This window comes from Choloepus didactylus, chromosome 7, assembly GCF_015220235.1.
Source record: "Choloepus didactylus isolate mChoDid1 chromosome 7, mChoDid1.pri, whole genome shotgun sequence".
Lineage (NCBI taxonomy): Eukaryota > Metazoa > Chordata > Mammalia > Pilosa > Megalonychidae > Choloepus > Choloepus didactylus.
The window spans coordinates 125,536,094-125,557,872 of record NC_051313.1 but is presented as its reverse complement, the minus strand read 5'-3'; the positions used below and the strand labels follow the sequence as shown (position 1 = coordinate 125,557,872).

Genomic DNA, 21,779 nt, shown 5'->3' with positions numbered 1-21,779 from the left:
ATCATCTTCAAGAATCAAGGCTACTGGGTTGGAGGTTGGTAGTTTCAGGTATTTACTTCTAGCTATTCCAATACATTAAAACCTAAAAAGTGTTATCTATATAGTGCGTAAGAATGTCCACCAGAGTGACCTCTCAACTCCATTTGAAATTTCTCAGCCACTCAAGCTTCATTTCATTTCATTTCGCATCCCCTTTTTGGTCAAGAAGATGACTGATGGGTACTTTTGTGTTCCTTTCCTTACTTATGCATTATATGCAAATTTTGGAAGTGGCTCAGAAACCTGCTCCAATAAAAGTCACCTACTAGTTTCCTTCCTTCATACTTCCATACAGCTCTGCCCTACTTCTACTATCTGGTGAGTGATCATTGGATTTTGTGAGGTTAAGGAGAGAGAGTTAACCTCCCAGGAAGTCGCTAAAACTTTTTTCTTTGGTCTCCCCTCCTCCCCCCTTTATTTTAAATGTGTAATAGTCTCAAATATATAGAAGTTATAATCGTCAATCATCTTACCTTCCACTTTTCTGCTTTGGTTTCTGGGCATCAGTGTCCCTCATTATGCTCATCCATGACTTATTCCTATTGTCCAGTGACTGATTTGGAAAAAAAAATTACTTTCTTGATTTTCTTCTGCACTGAAGTTTTATAATATAAATACCAAAAGAGGGATTGGGGAGCAATCTCTCGGCATCAAGCATACCTTCAACCAGGGACACAATGCAGGATATGAGGAAGAATCATTTCCTTTTCTTGATACCAGAAAAATAAAAAACAATGTGCAATATTAAAGTAGAGGAAAGGGTAGCAACAGGCAAGATAGAATTTAACAAAGGGTTATGAATACTGAATCTCTATATAATTTTCTTTTTCTTAGTTGCTGAGGTACTGGAATAGCTAGAAGGAAAGAACTGAAATGGTTGAACTGTAACCCATAACATTCTTTGAAATTTGCTCTCTAACTACTGGTTAAATTGCACTTGGAAAGTTATCACTTCCATGTAAATTGGTTATATTCCACAATTTAAGAAAAAACTAAACTAAACAAACAATCTAACCAAGAAAAACAATGTGCTGCAAAATTTGTGAGCCCCAGTGCAAAATGAAAGTGCAGAGTCTCTCGAGGTTCAAAATTTTGAACAAATGTCAAGACGGTGACAGCAGAGCTTTAAACCAAGTGTGGGCTCTCTGAGTGCAGATCCTGTGCAAGACTACATAGTTTGCACAACCATGAAGCTGACTCCAACTATGCTATATGCCGATAATAAAAATGTTTATGGGTAATCCATATTGTGGATCCCTGAGCCCTATTAAACTCTTGGAAAGTTAGAGATTGTCATCACCAGAATCATCAGTGTACTTATTATTTCCTTAGGAGTCTTCTATCTTCACAGGTTCCAGTGTGTCAAAGCTGTTGGAATGTTACTATCTCAACCAATCTATATGAATTCTGTTTCATTAGAAGAGACAAAATCAAGCCTAAAACCAAGCAGAAGGAGTGAACTCAATGAAAAGGATTCTCCACCCATAATTCAGGATACCTCACCACTCACAGCTTACTTCAAGAGAAGTGTCACTCATTCTGGAAAGAATTGACTTCTTCCCCTCATTTTGTCATTTATCTTTCTAGGGCCCAGGACCAAATGTATATCTCGTGGTGCAGAAAAATGAAGAGGGGTGAAATTGTGTTTGTGTGTGTGTGTGTGTGTGTGTGTGTGTGTGTGTGTGTGTGTGTGTGGAGGAAGCAGCTAGGCAGTCTTATGCTTTGGCTCCTAGATTATGCAGATGCTTCTTCTGTATTACTTCCATATTCCTACTCTGCAAAGGAATTTTGTTGTCTATAGCAAAGCCCCTTCTTCGTCTGTGAAGTTCAAGTTGCAATAAGAATCCTCTTCCCTCTGAAAATGTTATGACTGGTAAGTTTTTCCACAGTGTTATTGTAGCAAGTGTTGCTGGTGAGCACAGGGTCCGGTGTGTGGTGGAAAGGTCTTCTTCACTCTGGTCTCAGGTCGTCTGATATCACCAGAAGGGCACTTACCATTAGCCCTACTACATATAAACACTGTTGCTGTCGAAAAGTAGAGCATGGGGATTCTAGAGACCAAATGTTAGTTTCCTGGTTGGTTTATGTCCAAGATCCTAGTGTGAAACAGTGCCTGGTCCACTGAGAATATCTAACACAGGTATTTGTTTGATAAAAGTGTTGATGAGATGAAATAAAATTTTTAGACAACTCAGAAATGAATGTCTGGAATATATTTTAAAAGCTGCAGAAATTGGATAGGAACATTTTCATTAAGGACACCTTAAGAAGGAAGAGAATGGATTTCTTTTAAGGGGCCAAGGAACTAATATGTATTGAGCACTTACTATTTGCTAGGCACTGTTCTACATATATGTGTGCGTGTGTGTCCATGAATGTATATCTCTTCACATCTCCTCTATGAGGTAGGGGTTATTACCTCCATTTTAATAATGAAGGCATTGTGGCTCAGTGAGACTGTCTTCCAGAATTGGAAGACATGATTGTTGGGCTCCAGGGTCCATGCACTTTTTTCCTTTTAAAGGTCTCAGGTAAGAGGTTGACTCATTGGAATCTAGGCAGTCTGCTCCATAGTTCTAGCTCTTTACTGCATTCCATTGCCTTTTAAGAACAAGTTCATCATTTAACCAAGGAGTAACCACCTTGTAAGGAGTCCTCCTATCTAGATAACCAAATTCATAGAATCCTGATAAATAAATCTGAATGTAATTGTTTTAATTTTCAATTATTTTTACCTCTGTCAACAGGTAACACCTATCCCTGAGAAAGAACTCTGAGTGTCAGCCATGAGCACTGCACTGCCAGGGCAGGAGATTCTTTCTAAAGTTTTACTTTAAGTATTTCATAATTTTCTTCACTTTATTTCCTCAATTGTGATGGATATATCTGTAGTGTAAAGTTCCCCCAGGGATTACTGATTGATTGTTTTTCTTCTTTCACACTCTATTTCTGTTTCATTTTTATTATACAAGTGCTGTAGAGGATTGTTATCAGAAAACATAAAAAAGACATCTAAGAAATATGTATATATATGTGTATATATATAATCTCACATTCCAAAGATTAATCAGTGCTAAATACATTTTATTGTATATACTTCTAGACATTTATATACATATGCACTTGTGGGCACATTTTTTTAAAAAGGATCATTATTTGGTAAAAACTTTTGTACTTTTTTTTTTAATGCTACTTCCTGAATGCCTTTACTGAAAGATAATAGCTGATTATTACATTCTGAAGAAAAAGGGTCAGTATTTGTTGATGAATATATAATTTCTCTTGATCACCAGCTGCTTCAGACCCCCTACTTGAGGTATCTCTGAATATCACATTGCTTAAGGCAAAAAATATTTTGTGTCTCCTTATAGCAGAAAATAGAAAAAATATATAAGGGTGTCATTTTATCCCTCTCCCTTCAGTCCCGAGAAGCCTACAATTTGTTCTCATTCCCTCCTTCAGAGGTGCAGTGGAAAAGAAGTTTTCAGATTCAACTTATGCTTGGCTGGGTAAACTCATTTGAAAGGAACCCCTGAGCTTGTGCAGTTTGCAAATTTGAAAGTACTATAAGTTAAGAACTTATGAAATAGAGATCTTCAGGATACATTAAGTGAGAAAAGCAGGCTGCAGAATAATGGATAAATATTTTACCTTTTTTTGGCAAAATCTAGGCAAAATAAGATGTTCCTATCTGCAAGTGTCCTAAAGAAAATCAGGAAGGGTGCATATTGGTGAGAACTGGGGAAATGGGAGAAAGGAGGAGCCATAGATTTTTTTATTATGCCTTTTAATACGTTCTCATTTTGGAACCATGTGTATATATGACTCATGCAAAAAACATTTAAATTAAACAATAAAAAAAATCCTGTATCTGTTTAATTCTTTGCTAAGGTTGGTGAAAATTGTTCTTCCTTATTTTTAATCTTGTTTTCTCTTACACTGAACTTTTGAAGACAGAATGGCCCAGAGTGTGGATGTAAAAGTGTGGGTGGTTTTACAACTTCTGTACAAAGATGAAAACAATTCAAATAGACTCAGTTTTTTCCTCCTTGAATCCATTTCCCATTGAAAAGAAAAGCTACCTGCAGGGTGTCTTCCTTTGCTTAGAAAATCTAGAGGGCAAACCCTGATTTACCCCTTCAGTGCTGCATTCCAAGTGTCAAGAAGCATGCTGCAAAAAAAATACTAGTTTAAGGAATGAATAACTGGCAACTACTGCTACATTATGTGTTAGATATGAAATTAATATCTCCAAGTATATATCTACATATAAATTGTACTTATGCACTTGGGGAAAATATGCTTACATTAATCTAAAATGTAAAGTAATATCAGTTTCCAAATATCCATTAGGAGAAAGTGTGTGAGTCACTTAGAGGGTCAGAGGGAGTGTGCCCAGAGGTACTCTACACCTCACCTTATACCATTCGATTTTCTGCTACATTTTCATCTTTGCACTTCTATGTTACTTACTTTAAACAAACAAAAAATACTAGTGTATTAGTTTTCTGTTATTGCATAACAGAGTATCACAATTTAGCAGCTTAAAACAATATCTGTTAGTCCACTCAGTTCTGTAGGTGGGAAGTCTGTGCACAGGGTGGCTGGGTTTTCTTGGCGCATGATCTAACAAGGCTAAGATCACCTGCAGGGTTGCATTTTCATCAAAAGTTTGGGTCCTTTTCCATTCTCTGATGGTTTGAGTCCCTGTTTCCCTGCTGATTGTTTGTAGCTGAGATCTTAGAGGCCACCTGCATTCTGCTGACGCCCCTCCTTCAAAGACAGCAGCAGAGACTCTCATTCCAAATACCTCAATTCCTCTCATTCATCCAATCTCTGACTTCACAAATAGCCCAGTCCCTTTTAAGGACTCCCCTGATTAGATCAGGCTCACCCCGATAATCCCTTTCTTAAAGTCAACTGTGCCATATAACAACCTAATCATATTCACAGTCCAGAGGATTTTGCCGGGCCTGTACAGCATGACATCTTGGGGGCCACCCTAGAGTTCTGCTTTACTGCAAGAAGCAATAGCAAAATAAGTTGGAGTTGAGTAGAAATTGTCAATGATTGGCAATTGAATCTGCATTGACTCTGAGGTGATTTGTATGGGGATTGAATCACAACATTGGGGTCCATGCTCCAAACAACTAAACTAACGGACCACTGCTATGTTTGTCTTTTGGGAAATTTAATTTCAGGTAAAGTCTTTGTTATCTGGAGTTTCAGTTCAGAAAAGGCAAGTCCTCCACTCATCCTCTCTCCCCCTACCCTATGAACTGGAAAACAAAAACAAAAACAAAAAACAAAAAACAAAGATAAGAAAACCCACCTTCCATAGCAATGAATCTTGTGTCTCCAGGGAAACCAATGTTTCCTGGAGGTGCTTCCTTCCTTCCCCAACCACCTGCCCCAGGAAGGCCAGGAGCAAGCACGAAGCTGGTGGCTCTGAGACTTGACATGGGAAGCAGCTCATGAAAATAACCCACTGATTTGCTGCATTTCAATCAGTGCATCTTGGAGGTTGCTCTCAAAACACAGAAGCACTATTTATCAGGACAATATTTAACCAATTTCTAGTTTTCTGTTGATGACAGCTAAAAAGGAGGTAAGTTTCTTCTAAAAAAGGGGCCTAATCTATATAGAGTCAAAGAGCCTATTTGCCAGCACTTTATTAGATACTTATAAACATTTCTTTTAATCCTTACAGCTGCCTTCCATGAGGTAGGCACCATTATTTCCATTTATCAAATGAAAAAATCAAGGCTCAGAAAGTCTGAGAAAACCAGAATTAGAACACATGATTACTGAGTTCTAAAGTCCTTGCTGTTTCTCCTCTTAAAAGCTCCTGGCTTCCGGTCCTCTGAATTTTTAAAGTAAATATTATTTGCTATGTTGGCATTTCAATCAATGAGGAGAAATGCAGATGAGTAAAACAAATATAAAAAGAGGCTCAACAGCCCTAAAATCAGGGTAGGGTTAAACTCCACTAAGGGACTATTTTCACATTTCAAAAGAAACGACTTAAAAACCTCACACTCTGCTGGTGAGGATTTTATTCATTTGCCCTCCTATATACTGCATTCCAGAGTGAGCATGGAAAGATACCCTAGCAAAGATCTGAGCTTTTCTGAGTTCAGCCATTTAGAAACAGTGAGAACCTCAAACGGAGCCAGATCTTCTCTGTTGCTTTTGGGGCAAATGGTCTCACAGTTTCAATTACGCTAGGAACTGAAAGGCCTGGAGTATTAAAATCTCATTATGTAGACCATGGACTTTGGTGATTTTTCCATATGTTGGCAATCTGATAGGATCGTTGTAGAAATTCATTCAAACACATAAAACTGCTTTCCGAGGCATTTTCTTTGGGTATGAAGACAATTGAGGACAGTTTAGATTTGAAGACAAAAAGGGGTAGAAGATCATTACTCGTCAACACGTACTCACAGTGGGTAGTATGAGCTTTAGGAAAGATTTTGCAAATGAAAAAGCGAAGTTACCGAGAGTGGGGTTCGAACCCACGCGGGCACTAGCCCATTGGATCTTAAGTCCAACGCCTTAACCACTCGGCCATCCCGGTTTCGCAACACCTAGTTTAGGCAACTAATATTTATTAGAATCAATGCATCTGCTTCCGCTAGCTGAGAGATCATCATTCCATAATTGTGAAACCTTACATTAGACTCCGAAGAGCCTAGAAAGGCAAGAAAACTTTTCATATTGCTTGAAGGGAAACTAGTGAAAAAGTTTATTTTCAACAATTATTTTCTAAGCATTAATTTCTACCACACATTGTGCTGAGTGTTAAGGAAACGCTGATTCCTTGTGGAGTTGTATTAACATGTGAGGAAGGCATTAACAGAGAAAACGCAGAATGCGCTCTGTGCTTTCTGAAAGTGTCCACTTTTCCTGAGCCTCCTCGCTTGATCACCACTCACGCTCAAGAGAAAGCATTACTTTTACCTGATTCGGAAAAGAAAACCCATTGGGGAGGAGGAGGGGCCATGAATCCGACCGCATTTAACAACCTACTACATCTACTTTACTAAAGACTCTGTCCGAGTTTTTTCTTCAGATCTCTCTTCTCTTCCTGCTGAACTCAAGGCTCCACTCCAGACACACTGAGGCTTTGGAGGCATCAGGGTTAGGACCCAAAGGATATTATATTAAAACGAACTTCCTCAGGGGTACATTTGGAAATCCCTGGTAGACACGGAGGCAGTTCGGATTCGTGACTTTGATTTTAATGATCAGTGCTTTAACTGACAGCCCAATATATCCACTAAAGCAACACAGTGAGCTACACAGACAATAAGACACTGCCTCGGAACTCAAAGTGCTCCCAGAAAAATCAGCTCGCAATTGTTACAATGGAGAATCCAATCCATGCGGCCAAAAGTATCCCTGGGGAGACTTATTACAAATGCAGATTCCACAACCCCTCTTGCAATGATCCTGACTAAAGAGATTTAAGGTGGGTCCCAAGAATCTTGGTTTTACTGGCAATGATCTGTTGACTGCGCTCAGATAAAAGTGCTGAAAGATGTCATGGAGAATTTAACAACCCATGAAAGAAGCTTCCACTTGGGGAGGTTGAGGTCTCTGGAGGAGACATTGGTGAAAAGAAACCCTGAAGCAGAAATCGGAATATAATTAATTAATATAACACTACTGAACATCTGGTGTTTGTAGCAAATGATGACTTTGATATATTTCCTTTCTGGAAGCCTCATGAAAGGATGTTATTTAATAGGAAAGGATTTTTCCAGGCTACATTTCTTTGGGGAACTTCAGAAAGAGCTGTTTCATAAGATCTCCATAATTAATGCAATATAGTAAATATATTCCGAGGCAAAATAAAGAGATTTCACAATGAAATAACTAACAGATAACACATTTATAAGAAGAAAAAATTATCTGACCTTGAGAATGAGGCTGAGCTGGAAATTGCAGGCTATTCTAAGGAAGCACTGAAATACCAGGATAAGGCAGAGCCATGCAAGAGCATAGGAAGATATTTGAGATTTGAGGTCAGATAGTCCATTGAGTCTTACAAAAGGAAGTAAAGGAAATATGTTGAGCTTGAAAGTGAATGTGATTATTCGATAAAATGGATCTACTCTTTTTCATTGATCCTCAGCACTGAGATGATACTTAATCATTTCCGTTTTTATGGTTTTCAGAGTTAGAAGATAATAATTGTAAATTAGAACTTGCATTGTACCGACTATTCAATATGTTGCCTCATTTAATCATATCAACAAATTTATTTTAAGTAACTTGGTCAAGATCACACTACTAGTAAGTGGTAGAGTCAGCACCTGAGTCCAGGAAGACTGGCTCTAGAGTCATATTAACTTTTTTTCAAGGCAATTTTATTGAGATATATTCATACACCATTCAATCTATCCAAAGTATACAATCAATGACTCACAGTGTCATCACATAGCTGTGCATTCATCACCACAGTCAGTTTTAGAGCATTTTTATTACTCCAAACCCCATTTAACTTTTAAACTCTACTGCAAGTACAGGTAACTATTAAACTGTATTATATTAAACTAAAGAACAAGTTCATAATTTTGTCAGTGGGTTACTATATTCTGAATATTTTTTGCATTCAAATAACTAAATTCAGGCAATATGACTTATAAACTAGGATGTTGTTGTAGCCAACATCCAAGATGGCCTCCAGTGTTCCTCACCTCCTGTTATTCACACCTTTGTGTAGTCCTCTCCCGCGGATTCAGGGCTAGCCCTGTGTGAGCAATAGACTACAATACAATAAAATACAGTGGAACTGATGGGGTGTGTCTTCTGAAGGCTTGGTCATAAAAGGCATTGTAGCTTTAGCTTTGATCTCTTGGATCACTTGTGAGGGAAGCTAGATACTTTGCTATGAGGACATTCAAGGAGCCACATGGAAATGCTCACATGGAGAGAAACTGAGGCCTCTAGCTAACATCCAGCACCAGCTGACGAACCATGTGACTGAGCCACACTGGAAGTGGGTCTTTCCACTCCTTCCAAGCCTTCTGATCATTTCAGTTGTAGGAAACATCTGACTGTAACCTCAAATAATTGTTTGTTTTTTATAAGCCCTCAAGGAGCCTCAGTGAGGGCTTAAAAAAAAAAGAGAGAGCGAAAGAAAGAAAGAAAAGGAAAAGGAAGGGGAATGTTATTTGAACCTGGAAGAAAAAGGATTCTATAATAAAGTGGTATAAAGTTTAAGAACACTGTTGCCTGCAGTAACATGGAATTTAGAAAGTAAATCTATGAACTAGATAGTTTAGCCAAAGAGATTTCTGTACAGAATTTTTAAGGTGCTGCCCAGCATCTTCCTGTTATTTACAGTAAAACATGCAAGGAGAGAAAAGTTACAGGAAGTACTCTTAAATATAAATAAGCTGTTCTGGTTTGCTAATGCTGCCGGAATGCAAAACACCAGAAATGGACTGGCTTTTAAAAAGGGGGGTTATTTGGTTACACAGTTACAGTCTTAAGGCCATAAGATGTCCATCAACAAAGGGTACCACTGGCATCTGGAACTCTGTTAGCTGGGAAGGCATGTGGCTGGCGTCTGCTTGCTCCCAGGTTGTGTTTCCAAACGGCGTTCTCCAAAATGTCTGCATCAGTTTCCAAAGGCCGTCTTCAAAATGTCTGTCTCAGCTACAGCTACTCTCTCAGCTCCTGTGCATTCTTCAAAGCAACACTCTTGGCTTTAGCAAGCTCACTCCCTCTGTCTGAGCTTATGTAGTACTCTAGTAAACCAATCAAGGCCCATGCTGAATGGGTGGGGCCACACCTCCATGGAAACCATTCAACCAGAGTTATCACCCACAGTTGGGTTGGGCGCATCTCCATAGAAACAACCCAATCCAAACGTTCCAACCTAATCAACACCAATAGTCTGCCCCCACAAGACTGCACTAAAGAACATGGCTATTTCTAGGGGACACAATACATACAAACTGGCACATAAGCCAATACTTGCTGGGTTTGAAAGAAAAAGTATTTATTATTTCCAGCCCCTCCAGACGGCAAATGATGCTAGAATTAAGAAACTACTTTTAGGCAAAAATCAAATTCAATGGGAAGTTAAGGCTTAAAATGTACAGAGTTCCTACTTGGAATAATGGCAATGTTTTGGTAATGGATAGGGATGATGGTAGCACAACATTGTGAACACAATTCACAGCACTGCAATATATACTTGAATATGATTAAAAGGGGAAATGTTAGATTGTATTTTGGTAACAGTATAAAATTTTTTTAAAACAAATCCATGAAACTAGACTACACAAACAGTGAATTATAAGTTAAACCAAGGACTTTACTAATAGTACAATTATAAAAATGTGCGATCATCAATTGTAAAAAATGTTCCACACCAGTACAAGGTGTTGGTGGTGGGGTGGTATTGGGGAATCCTGTATTTTATGCATGATTTTTCTGTAAACCCACAACTTTTATAACAAAGAAAAAATAAAAATAAAAACAATCAAATCAAATCCAGAGCACTGTTAGAAAAATAATGGTCTAAAGTTGAAGCTGAGAGTGTGACTGTAAAATCCTTTGTTAAGATCTTTTGTACCTCAGGCAGAAAAACAAAGCTCTTAAGGATCTTAAGGGCATGCCCCACAAATCCTGTTAATTAAACAGTAGTTTTTGTGTGCTTGTTTTTACAAATCTTAAGAGTGTTATTCTACAGCAGCTTTACAGGAAGCCTAAGATAGAGATGTGGATGTAGCTTTTGTTTAATGCAGGGATTGGCAAACTTTGTCAGTAAAGAACCAGATAGTAAATAGTTTAATTTTTGCAGGCCACCCAGTCTCTGTTGCAACTACTCAAATCTGCTGCTGTGGCAGGAAAGCAGTTGGAGACAATACAAAGTAAATGAGAGTGGCTATGTCCAATAAAACTTTATTTACAAAAGAGATAGCTGGTCAGACTTGGCCTGTGAGCCATAGTTTGCCAGCCCCTGGTCTAAAAGAATAAACTCTAACAATATTAATAAAAATCACAAGTTTTTGTTTTTGTTTTAAGAGAATTCTAATAGTAAAACACTACCAGCTTTAACCATAAGGCATGGAGACATTGCAAAATGAAAAGGGAACTTTGGATTACCAGACTATTATAGGAAGAAAACTACTCAGCTACAAGCACCATGCATTTCTTATTACAAAGAAAGAATGGCTCCGGGTGTCATTCACTGTCCACCCAGAGTGTGGAGTGGAAAGCTATGAGAATCATTCCCAAACAGAACTACTCAATCTTAATCAAGGCACTAGCGTCAGGTATACGGCTGGATTCTAGAGTATGGACCAGTGTGTCTCCTGCTTTTGCTCTTTTTGAATGCGGGTGTGTCATTATCTTCTGCCTGTCCCACCATTTGTATAATGGATGTGTGGGAAAGAGGTAACTTGTCTCTTAAATATATAAGTTTCAAATTAAGAACTTTACTTGAGATTCCAAGGAATTACACCCAAGGAATCTTATCCACATCTTTATCTGATTTAGATGATGCGACCCTGGACTTAGAGTTGGTGTTATAAAGGAATTGGAGGTGAGTATATTTTGCCTGTGGGAAAGACGGAGTTACGGGGGGCAAAAGTCAGAGAAAAATGTGAATAAAAGTCAGGGCATTGCTCCTGATATCACTCCCCCACTGAAAGAACGAATGAAATGAGTTTATGATAATGTAATGGTTCTCTAAAGCAAGCGCGGCTCCTGCTTGGCTGCCACAGTTTATTGTCTGTCGTCAGCTCTTTGACACCTTCGACATTAAAGCAGTTTCCCAAGGGAAGACAGTCTTTCAACCCAGACGCTGTCCTCATTCTAATGCAAGAGCATTCTTCTTTGGCTCTGATTGAGGCTCAAGTATACCTTCTTGTTCAGTCCCGAGAAAATTGTTGGGGTGAAAACATTGACAGACTGAGGGGTAAAATATGGTAAAATAAAGCGTGACGTCTACAGCCCAAACATGGGGCTCCGTGGCTTAGTTGGTTAAAGCGCCTGTCTAGTAAACAGGAGACCCTGGGTTCGAATCCCAGCGGGGCCTAAGACCTAAGGGTTTTACAATTTCTTCTTAGATATTTGCCTGTTAGAATTTGAAAACAACTTGAATTGATAACTTGATAAAACCTGGGTCATTGATACGTGAGGTGATGAAACCTGGGTCATTGATATGTGAGGTGAAGGGCACTAGAAGACTATTCAACAATGGATTATCAAAATCTGTGCTGGGGACCAATTATTTGGATTCAAAGTCTTCTGCTTTTAAACCTGTGTAGCAACTTTCCACCCCTCTTAAGAAACGTGCAGTTTCCCTTAATATTTTTGCTCTGAATTCAATTCAAAAAGACGATAAAAATAGGTAAGATATGCATATTGTATAAATTTTGCATGATTCTGGACTCTAAGATATCACTGAATATTTTGAAAAGTAGAGTAACACATCTTGAAAAAGGGTGAGAAGAATAATTAACAATTAAACTTACAAAAATACCTAACATGAGACTGGAGGCAAATGATACCTGAAGTCTTGGATCATTTTTTTAGACAGATTAAAATAAAAGACTAGAGAAAACTGTATCAAACTCTAAACTAAAGTTTTCATGCTCTATTTATCACATTCTCCGAATGCCTACACTTACCTTAGTAACATGCATGGCATTCCTTGTCAAGCTAAGGATGGGATTGCAACTAGCTTCTTGCTTCTCCCTGTAATGAATGGTTCAGCTGGATGATAGCTTCTTTCGTGAACATTTGGGAGAAGAATTGACTACACAATTTGTGGGGCCCAGCGAAAAACAAGTATGTGGGTCCCCTTGTTAAAATATTATGAGTTTTAAGACAATGATAGCAGAGTATTAAATCAAGTATGGAGCCCTGTGTGGATGCATTGGTTACAAGCCCATGAAGGCAGCCCTATTTAGGCGTGCAATTACGTGTCAGAAGATTTTAAAGGACACCTTTATTAGGAATGGAATCTAAAGTGATGACCACTTGTGTCATTTACCTTTAACAAAGAAGATGTGAGAACTTAAAATCATTAAATAAGGAAATATTACACTATTAAAACTATTCTTAAAGTTATGGCTTTGTTAGAGTCTTCTCGCAACTGAAATACCATTTCTTTCTCAACCCAAGTTATTCTTTTCTCAAATGGCTCCTCTTCCTTTCAGGTCCCATTAAATGTCACTTGGCCTGGGATGCTCTAGCTCCTCCTTTATGTTTTGCTTCTTGTTTTCTTAGGGTCTTGGCTCAAATATCTCTTCTATATTCCATGTGGGGAGAGATCAGGTATTATTCCACCTGGGTAGAAAAAGTCAAATGGTATCCATATAAACCTTGGAAAGGAGAAATAGGAAGTTGACCACAGTGGTCTCCACCTATTTTTTTTTAAACACTTTTATTGTGAAATATAACATATTGTTGCTGACAGGGCGGTGCAGGAATGAGACACAGACACAAAGTTAAGAATTAAGGGAGCAGGGGGCCCACTGCATCTCGTGCTAAGTGGACCATAATGCACCTTTGCTCCAGTTATTTATTTCAGAAGATCAGGGAGTATATGCTAAATGTCCTCAGGCTTGGGAGAGCCCACCAGATACTTATGTTTACATCCTGTTGCATATCAGAAGGAACAATCTAGGTTTAGGACAATGGTAAACGTTGTCATCATAGTCACAAGACACATATCTTTACAGGGCGGGCCCGCATGGCATTCCATGCAGGCCTGCGGCTTAGCGTTCCAAGCCACCACCCTAGATATGCCTCAGGCAACATGGAAGACTTGGTTTCCCACAACATATATACAAAAAAGTGATAAATTTCAAAATACAGTTTAGAAGGTAGTTATAAGCAAATTTCAAAGTATAGTATGGGTTACAGTTCCACAATTTCAGGTATTTCCTTCTGGTTGCTCTAATAAACTAGAAACTAAAAAGAAACATCTATAAAATGATTCAGTAGTCATAATCATTTGTTAAATCCTAACTTCTCTGTAACAACTCCTCCCTCTCATGTGATCATTTTCTGTCTTCAGGGATATTTGGGCAATGACCATTCTAACTTCTTCATGTTGAAAAGGGGTGTCGACATTATGGGATAGGGTAATGCAACTGGTTGGTGTTCTTGGAAAGACTGGTTCCTCTTAACTTACAGGGCTTATCTTGCATAGGAACAGTCTGGATGTTTTAAGTTTCTGGAAAATAAACAAGTAAACCTGTTATAGGGTCTTGGATAGAGCCCTGGGTTTTCTTTAGGGTTTTCAGGAATACTGTTGGTTGGGGCTTGACATACCATCTCCACCTAATTTTGAACAGGCTATCTTTTATCTTTTCTTATGTGCAAATGTGATAACCACCACATCACAGAAACTTTTCTCTAGCAAGCAAAACTTCAGTAGATCCATCCTTGGTGTCCTGTATTCATCAAGACTTGGTTCCTAAAATTAGTCGGTCTTCTATTCAGGCATACTATGAGTCAGTGTCAACAATTGCACTTTAAATTAAGTATTTAAATTCTCTCTGAGGCTTATAGTAAAACCAGGCCCACAATCAGAAAAATCTCAAACATCTTACACTGATCAGACTTGATGTTTACTTCTTGACGTGATTGCTTGCTTTTTTAGCATATCATAATTTTCAATTGCATGTTAACTATTGTACATAAAAATCATAAAGATGACCTCAGTATTACTTTCTACCTGAGAGAATATACTCTTTATTTTGTCAGGTCTCTAGTGTGGGAAAGGGCACAGGCAAATCTTCTGACATGATGTAAATATTCTGTAACTTGATCTTGGTTTGGTTACACACACAGACACACACACATTAAATACACATCTAATTTGTAGTGGGTTGAATGATGTCTCTCCCACTCCACTCTACCCCCCACCAATGTGTCTACTTCTTATCCACCGGAATATGTAAATGTTACCTTATTTGGGAAAAGGGTCTTTGCAGATGTAATTATTAACTATGCTGAGATGAAATCGTCTTGGGTTAACAGGTGGGCCCTAAATCGAATGACAAATGTCCTTATAACAGACAGACAAGGAGAGGACACAGGTAGAGGAGAAGTCCATGTGAAGATGGAGGCAGAGATCCAGGAATGTTAGGGCAGACACCAGAAGCTAGATAAAGCCAGGAAGCATTCTTCCCTAGAGTCTTCACAGGGAGGATGGCTCTGCCAACACCTTAATTTCAGATTTCTAGAACTGAGAAAATAAAATCTCTGCATTTTTAAGCCACCCAGTTTGCTGTAATTTATTATGGCACCCTAGGAAACTAATACAGATCTGTATACTTAAGATTTGTTCATTACACTGCATGCATACACTTTTCAGTGTAAATTATCTTAATTAAAAATATTCTAGGTGATGTCTACATTTTAGATGATCTCTACATTAAAGATTATGTAAATTTCCCTTATTACATTCACATTAAAACAGAATGTTCATTCTCTTTGCAATATATTATTTCATGCCAACTTGTTCATGCGACGGTGCGGGGCAGTGGGGTTTCCATTTTTTGTGATTGGTGTGAATTGGATGTTGGACATTCTGGTAAATGTATTTATGAACAAATGCACTAATTTCTGCTAAGCAAACATCAATCATCGGAGTGTAATATGATTAATTTTAATAAATAAAAAATCTAAGAGAACTTAGAGAAATACAATCAAGTTTCTGAATAGAAAGCGCAGTTTCGGAACCTGGAGTGCCTAGGTGACAAAAAGGGTGCCCGGTGGGCGTTTCCGTAGTGTAGTGGTTATCACGTTCGCCTAACACGCTAAAGGTCCTCGGTTCGAAACCGAGCGGAAATAAAGCGTCTCCGCTTACCTGTGTTTTGCTTCGGACATTATTTCTGTATTCGGTCAAACAGGCTTCTTCTGCTGTCACCAGCCGCGCTCAGGCCCGCGTCAGTCTCTTAACCCTCGGCGTCCTCGGGTTTTGAGGCCCCTGGCGGTGACAACACGAGGAAGCGCTCAAAGCGCAGGCCACCTCCTGCGCGGCGCAGGTGGGCGGCTGGGATTTCTAAGAAGAACAAGGCTCCGCATTGAACCCAGCCAGGAACCATAATCTATTCTCTACTTTTTAAAGCTGAAGCGCATTGAGGATGTTCCTCGAATAAGGTAAGTGGCAACTTTCTGTGAACTGGGCACTTTTGGAAACTGTCCCCAGCAAAGTTTAGGCTCTGGCCGGTATGGGGACTGAACCCGCAACCTCGGCGTTTTTATTAGCAAGACTAAACTAATCACTAAGCAACTTCTTTTCCCTTTTACAGTTTGAGATCGCCCTATACCAGCATTGTCACATAAAGGTTCACCTAACAAAGCAGGCAATACTTTCATTCTTCCTATTTCTGCCTTTCCCTAGTTCACCCAGCGCACACAACCTAATTTCCTCAATAAACTTGCCACTCTCATCTTTAAGTTGCTTGTTTTAACAACAAAACCGAACAGCAGGGACAACAAAAACCTCCCGCGAGTGGAAAGGGTTTGACAAAGAGACTGTTCGAGCTCATTCTTGGACGATGTTTGGAAATAGGAAAAAAAGTTCTTCCGTACCTAAATAAAAAGAGAGGCACGCTTCCTCACAGAAAATTTAAAATTTAAAACCAGTTTAAAAACCGAGCACGTAGACTTGAAGGAGGAAGTTCCTATTGTGTCAATTCTGAGGGCTTGGCCCAGAAAACCCATGGAGGACTTGCTGAGGCGAGAGGAATTCTCCCGCGCGCCCAGAACGTCCAGGAACCAATCCAGGCTGCTCCCCAGAGGGCCGGAATCAGGACATAGAATCAGGACTCGCTCAGCTACGAACGGGTCCTGGATTCACAGTTTCTGGTCACTACTGGGAGGGCCTGTTTCTGGCGGAAATTCCTCGCGGGTCTGGCTTTCGTTCGATCCAATGATTCTCACGTCTACTCCCACGTCTCAATCCGCGCGTCTTGATTAACCAGACCTTCCTGGGCCCGGGCTTGCACGCCATTCCTAAGCCTCCGTCCTAGTCCCAGAATCGTGGCTCCTACCACCATTCCAGATGCTATTAGAAAGGGCTCCCCGTAAGACCTGTTCTTTTCCTACCCCGCCCCGTTTGCTGTGTGTTTACGATTGTTTCCCTAAATTATTTACTGTTTTTTGAATTGGTAGGTTGGTTACAGTCACAATTCCAGAGACTACTTTCCTCGTTTACTATGTGTTTATAGTATTTTCTTAAATTCTTTAGTTAATTTTTAAAGTAGGGACCATATCCACCGTGTTCAAAGATCCACAGCATAGAAAGAAATGCAAAAGACATCTTCTTATAGTTGTTTCCTATCTGCCCCGTCTCCAGCCTCCAACAAGTTACCATTGTCATGTTTCCTGATTATCTTCCGGAGTTTGTTTTAAAGTGCATTTACAGCCTAATACAAATATATTTTCTCCCCCCACCCCCTATGGTAGCATTCTAGACACATTGTTCTGTGCCTTGCCTTTTTACATTTTGCAATACATTTAGAGATCTTCACAATTAAGTTCATAAAGATCTTGTTCTCCTTTAAATATGTATAGTATTCTATTTTGTAGATGTGCCATAATTTATTTAACTAATTACATTATTATGCCCCCCCAATGTTTCTCTACAAATAATGCTACACGGAATACTTTGAGTATAAATAATTTTTTATGTATGCAATTAAGTGTGCAACTTTGCACACTTATGAAAATTTCCTCAAGGGATATATGAATTTGAAATGTAGGTAGATTCTGGCAATTTCCTCCGTAGGAGCTTAACACAGTTATTTCTTTGAGGAAGTACAATTTAACAGGATCCTGGCACCTCTAATTTGATTCCCTGCTACAACTATGAAGTAAAACCAGGCAATGCGGGAGAACTGTAGAATAAAAAACGGTTGGGATTTCTTATGATATTGCAATGTTGAATTTCCTTTACAAGCAAAGTCACTTGCACAAAACCCATTGACGAATTAATACCAATGAAACTAACTTGATGAAAGATCACACTATTCAGAGAAGCCTCTTTCCTGGAACCATCCAGATTTCTGTAAGTCCAAGGCAAGAATTACGTTTCTGCCTCTTTGTCGAAGACTTGAACCTGCGACTCCCAAATGACTGGAGGGGAGGGGTGTGGTTAAACTTAAAAAACATGCTAACCAGAAAGACATGAGGACTATTTTAAAAGAGGCTTAATTGATGGGGCCATACACACCTTGGGTCCTGGGCTTTTTCTTGACAGAGAATTACTTGGAAATTCACTGATATTCCATATATGGAGAAGTATCTGTTGTATCTGTTCCAAGATTCTATGAAACAGGTTTCTCCATGTTACTTGAAAAGTCTAAAAAGGACAGTCCCACAAAAGATTGTGACATTGCTGAAAATAATTTTGTTATTAGTAGCAAAAAAAAACGCATTGAACTTTAAATGTTCCTTTCTCTCTCAATACCTTCCCTCCTTCTTCCACTCAAGTTTAGCCATTTTACCTCAGGGGTCATTTTCACCTCGGACTTTTCCTCAGAACACTGTCCTTCTTTTGTTTCAGTTAAAAAACTGCATATCTATGAATGATAAAATCTTCTTTAAAATCTAGATTTTAGATTTTCCAGTACTGGCATTAAATGAGCCTTTACTCCTGTGTCGTTTTTATGGTACCAAGCAATCCCATCTCCAAGGAATGTTCCTCAGAGAATTTCCAGCTTAGCTCCACAGTTGGCTTTACCTAGGCTAGTCATTGTAGCAATTTCAAGTACCAGAGAGTTGGAGGCAACCTGGATGGATGTTCATCACCAGAGTGAATAAATGCTCTGCAATGGCTGCAAACTTCCGTATATTATGCAGCAGTCACAGCTAATGAAGCAGATGTAGATGTAGCAAGTCCGTTAGATTTCTCAGTGTCAAATAAAAACTAACAAAAAAAAAGATATAATATCAGATACAGATACAAAACAAACAGTACACTATCAAAGCAAAAATCACAGAAATACGCATAAAACAGATTGTTGAGATCAAGCAGGTGAATGCTTAAGGCCGGAGGAATGGTGAGGAATTGGAGGAGGATGGGGATGCGGCTGGCTGAAGTACTCTCATTGGCGCCCTCCACCCACACCACCTCCTGGAAGACAGCTGGGTATATTTAACTCCCACCCTTACCCTGGCCTGGAATGCAAGTAATCACAGCCGACCTCTCGCGCCCACAATCTTTCTGGACCAAGCAATTCTGTGGCACACAGTACGGGTCATCTCCAAGGCCCATTTCTTGAGCTCTTGGTTTCAAACGGTTATTCTTTGTCACCAATAGAAAAATGTCGGGGCGCGCTGGACGGATAGAGAAATGGGTATAGGACAGTACAGAGGAAGGTCTTGAAATCAAATTTCTCCGGTTTTGAGTCCTGGGGTTCTGTGATTGTTGTTTTTGGTAAGTAGAAATTATGAAGAAAGAAAAAAATAAAAAACGCGCCGCAAATATGAAAAAAGGAAAGGAAAATTTAGCGGTTCTGTTTCGACCCGTTCCCAGTGTTTTAGGGGAAGGAGTCCACAGGAGTCAGCGCAGCTCTGAGACCAAAGAACGCACCAGGGACAGACTAAGACATAGTTTACTGAGACTAACGAATAGGAGATAGCTCTGATGGCGGCGGTTGGGAGATTCCAATTAGCACTCCGCCCTTCTGCAGGAGTATACAGAGCCAATTACAGGGACATATAGATTAACTACTTACTAAGAAGGTAGTATCCAATACTTTGAAGTAGGGTAAAAATCTTGGTTCAGGGAACCGGCAGACCTTAGAAAGTTCTGGTTAATGTATCACGGGAGGGTGGTGGCCATCTGCACGTTCCCTCTTTCTGGTCAGGTCGGGTAATTAATATCTATTATCCGGACCACTCAAGCTGCTGTGTGTTGTTGGTCTTATATTATTAAGAGGAAGAGGTCCTAACCCTAGGTTCTTAAGGATACCATTCATAAAGCATTTATTTTTTTGTTTTGAGAAAGGTAAGTTTTCAGCACCGTTTCCGTAGTGTAGTGGTCATCACGTTCGCCTCACACGCGAAAGGTCCCCGGTTCGAAACCGGGCGGAAACAAAGTTTTTTACTCCATTTGTGTAAATGCTCAAATTTTTGGCCTTCCCTCCGCAATTGAAGCAAAGTTATCCCAGCCGAGCTGCGGGGCGCTACGTCCTGGTCCCGCGCAATCAGCTGTCGTTGATTCGAATTCCGCTGCTCTTTAATGAGCTTTGGACAGTGGGTCAGTAGGACGAGTTCCTGCTTTGCAATCTGTGAAAGCCCACCCGTTGAAATCCGTGAAACCCTCATGGTTCATAAGACGGAAAAGAACTCACTTTTGAATCAGGGAGGCAATTCTTTATTTGGGTTGTTTGTTTATTATTAAGTTGTATTATATCATCTGGTTAGTGTTCTTTGTGGGATATTATATTAACAAATATCTTCTCCTATGGCTGGGAAACACCTTAATGGTGTTATTTGCTATCATTCTTAATTTTCTTGAAGTCCAATTTATTTAACTTTTGTGATCAGTTCTTTCTGTGCCTTATCTAAGAAATCTTTGTCTCTCCAAGGTCACAAAGTTATTTTCTTTTTCTTTTTCTAGTAGCTGAACTATTTACCTTCCACTTTGAAGAATATGGGCAAAAGGCCTGAACAGTTACTTCCAATGGCCAATGAGCATATGAAGGATGTTCTGATAACTCAATAAAAAGTTTGTTTTTTCAGAGAGCAGCGACGACTAACAGACAAAAGACCTAATTATCGCTGGCAACTTTATTTATTTTCCTGCCAAAAATATTTTTCAAAACTCTTCTGTAATGGTGTGTGTGACCGTGGACGTGGGGTGGGAAGGGAGGGATGGGATGGGTTGCAGAACAGGGAGATGAATAAGTCAAGTTTTCTACCCCCAAGATCTTCACGAATATCTCTGCCCCTCAGAGGTGACCGCTTAACCTAACTCTCGTGATCGTCCTTTTTCTTTTAGTTTCCTTCACCACCACTCCCCCATACCCCTCCAGAAAGACCTCCAGGGATATAGTTCTTAGCAGGACTTGATCTACCTCTCTTTCACTGCGGGGTCAAGTCCCGGCCGCTCCTTTCTGGGATGCTGGGTGCAGTTCCAGGAGATGCAATTGGATCCGTCTCTCCAGGCATAGACTCCTCAGGATTAGGCTCTCAGTTGCTGCAAGGGTTGTCAGGCGAGTAGCAGTAAAATGTTCTTTAGTGGGTTCAATGGAAGGTCCCCCCAGAACTCAGGATTCTGTTCAATCCTAGGTGGGGGCTCAGAAAGTCAAGACAGTCAGGAGGAGGAGAGAGCTGGACCACCCCTGGAGTTGCTAAAGTGTCCGTGGGCCCTTGATATGTTGGGCCAGTGACAGATTTATTGACAATGAGGAAAGAGAAAGAAAAGTTTTCAAGTTTTAATTACTTGGTAGTGTGGGCTTTATCTCAAACATTGCTAAAGAACACAAATGTCGGAAATCAGTTTTCTTCTGCTTTTTTTCCCCCAACGTTTTTATAGTTTTCCTCTAGTGAAAAATCTGCACAATCATGGATCAAGTCATTGAAGAATCTTTACACCTTCTTTTTACCAGCACCAACATTGGCCTTTGCAGTTCCCCTTGATTTTCTTCATTCTGTTCTTGTGTTTCTTTAGCTCTTTGAGGTCTTTTTCTTATACAGACCATGTCTTGCAAGTCTGTGTTTGGGTTCATTTTTCTCTACCTAAT

General features: G+C 39.6%; 4 non-coding genes across 4 annotated transcripts; 3 read left to right on the top strand and 1 right to left on the bottom strand.

Moving 5' to 3' along the window:
* Positions 1-6,536: 6,536 nt before the first annotated feature.
* TRNAL-UAA lies at positions 6,537-6,619 on the bottom strand. The gene has a single exon. It is a non-coding gene; the product is annotated as a tRNA-Leu (tRNA).
* Positions 6,620-12,026: 5,407 nt separating this feature from the next.
* Positions 12,027-12,100, top strand: TRNAT-AGU. The gene has a single exon. It is a non-coding gene; the product is annotated as a tRNA-Thr (tRNA).
* A 3,700-nt stretch (positions 12,101-15,800) lies between these two features.
* Positions 15,801-15,873, top strand: TRNAV-AAC. The gene has a single exon. It is a non-coding gene; the product is annotated as a tRNA-Val (tRNA).
* Positions 15,874-20,054: 4,181 nt separating this feature from the next.
* TRNAV-CAC lies at positions 20,055-20,127 on the top strand. The gene has a single exon. It is a non-coding gene; the product is annotated as a tRNA-Val (tRNA).
* Positions 20,128-21,779: the final 1,652 nt, after the last annotated feature.